Here is a 2,404-nt window from a genome sequence, read left to right as displayed (position 1 = left end):
AAAAAAAAAAAAAAAAAAAAAAAACACAACAAAACAAACCGAAAGGGAAAGAGAAAAGAAATAAGCACATTTGGCAAATGCCAAATCCCGAATTTTGGTCCAGGGCTCTAAACAAAGCTGGAAGGAAGGGGTCCTATGGACAATATCCTATTTCCCTACAGATCCCACCTCCCACCACCTATGTACTTGGGCTGTAGGCCTGGAGACTCCCCCTCACCTCCAACCCCCCAACCCCACCTCTGGAGCTGACTCTGTTGCTGAAGCTTCTTCAACCTTGGGCTTTCTCACAGACACCCCCCTCCCCCGCCCCCCAGCCTCTGCGGAGTGCTCAGAGTATGCGGCTCCGGATATGCACGCGCGGGAGCCAGGCGGCCGGCTAGGGGCAGTTCGGGCCAGTTCTGGGCCAGGGCTTCATCAAACTCCTCCACCCTCATCACCCCAGCCACTTTATTAATTTCGGGGGTGGGGGTGGGGGGACTGATCAGAGAGAGAGAGCCCAGTGGCATCTCCGGCAGCCTGCCCTCTCCCGAGCCATGCCTCTGGCCTTCCCGCCGCCTCCTGCACACGCACCTCCGCGCCCCCTGAGGAAGGGGGGAGAAAGAAATACGCATTAATATCACGAGCCTCCGCGCACCAGCCCTCGCCCCCTCAACCACCTGTCTCTGCTCTCTCCCTCCCCCATTGCCTTCCTCAACTCCGGGCGCCCCCTCTGCAGCAAAGGGGCACCACGCCCACTGCGGAGCGGAGAAATGCAAGGTGGGAGTGGGCAGGGGCTGCGGCGCCGGGGCCAGGGGGCTGCTCCGCCACCTCCCCTGCCCGGCTAGCCCTGGCCCCGAAGCCCGGGGGCCGCCCGGAGCTGCTCCCGGCCACGATCTGCTCCCACTCACGCGGCCAGGGCAGCTGCACCCGGAGGCCTCACCGCAGCAGGGGTGGGGCGCGAGCGGAGCGCGGACGGGCCCCCGGCATCGCCCCCAGCTCGAGCCCCCCCTGCCCCGGGGCCCTCGGGGAGCGTCCGCAGGCCCGGCCCGCAGTGCCCACCCCTCCCCCTCACGCCCGACACCCAGCCAGGGCCCCGCTCTCACCTCCGGCGGCCTCCTCCCTCCCGGGGGACCGCGCAGCCCACCTCGCAGCCCCCGAGCGCCCGGCGAGAGGCGCGCGATGCGCAGCCACTGCGGACCCCGGCTCCGCCGCGGCCGCTTCCCGGGAGTATGAGCTCAGACCGCCCGCGCGCCCGCGCTTCCCACGCTCGGTGCCCCGCGCCGCGCCACCCAGCGGCCGCGGCGGGCACGGCACGCTCGCGTCCGGGAAAATCTGCCGCAGCCCAGCCGACGGAGTGGGAAATTCCCAGAATTTGACCGAAACCTTGCTGTGGGGCGGGGGACCTGACAGGCCGACTGATCGTCTCCAGATTTGGGGCAGAACGGCTCCTCTCCCACCCTATCTCCAAAGGCGCTTCAGAGTTTTTGCTTGATTCCCGGATTTTCTCCCCTGCTCCTCTGACCTTGCCTCCTTTATTTCTCCCAGGGCAGTGGGGAGTGACTACTCTTGTAGAGAGGGGGTGGGGGGTCAGGGGTGGGCAAAGGGCAGGTAGCTTATGAGGCTAGCCTTCCAAGGCCTCCTTGGGCCTATCGAGAAAGATCCCGGGTATGCACAGGTCAGTTCCCAACCGAGCTTGTTTAACACACACATACACACACACATACACACCACACACACACATACACACACTCACAACACACACACACATGTACACACACATACACACGTACACACACACGCACACACACCACACACACACACACACACCGCGCGGGCGCGCGCCTTCAGCCCACCTGTAAATTCTCATTCGGGAGAATTGGATTGCTGTTTGCTAACTCTTTTTCAGATCCAGACCCTTCTGAGAATTGAAGAAGAGCCGTGACCTTCTCTCCAGTAAAGTCCACGTGCATACATAAACACAATTTTGCATAGTCGGGTCATTCTCAGACTTCTCAAAGCGCCATGGACCCTAGTTTAAGAACTGTGTCTGCAGATACCCTAAGGCAGCAGGAGGCTGAGCTGGTGATTACCTGTACCCGCTGCCATCTTTGAACATGGTCCTCCCTCCTTCAGAATATCTCCTTGGTACCCCAAGCTCACATTTCTGCCTGTAGAAATTCTGTCTTTCCTGTGAGACCCACCAGGAGGCCTCTTCCTTCTGATTTTCCCGTGCAGAAGTGCCATCTGCGACCTCGGTTTTCGGGGACCATGTTCTTTATGCCATTTATGGCTATTAACACTATACACATGGAACTGTAATTATTTTGTGGTTGGTTGTCTTATTGGTCCTTCTAGATAATAAACTCTTTTAAGATCAGTTTCCCCCTCGACAACTACTAATGTGCCTTACATGGTATGCCCTTGA

The 2,404-nt window shown here is 59.8% G+C and overlaps 1 long non-coding RNA gene across 1 annotated transcript in view; it reads right to left on the bottom strand.

The window, feature by feature from the left end:
- LOC103672494 overlaps positions 1–1,219 on the bottom strand; it is a 13,149-nt gene extending 11,930 nt beyond the window's left edge. The window contains exon 1 of the long non-coding RNA XR_005836404.1: positions 1,083–1,219. This is a non-coding gene — a long non-coding RNA (uncharacterized LOC103672494). The remainder of the gene's footprint in view (positions 1–1,082) is intronic.
- Between the last annotated feature and the right edge of the window lie 1,185 nt (positions 1,220–2,404).

The sequence above is a fragment of the Ursus maritimus genome, unplaced genomic scaffold, assembly GCF_017311325.1.
Source record: "Ursus maritimus isolate PB19 unplaced genomic scaffold, ASM1731132v1 scaffold_2, whole genome shotgun sequence".
NCBI classification, from domain to species: domain Eukaryota; kingdom Metazoa; phylum Chordata; class Mammalia; order Carnivora; family Ursidae; genus Ursus; species Ursus maritimus.
This window is presented reverse-complemented; position numbering and strand designations above follow the sequence as displayed.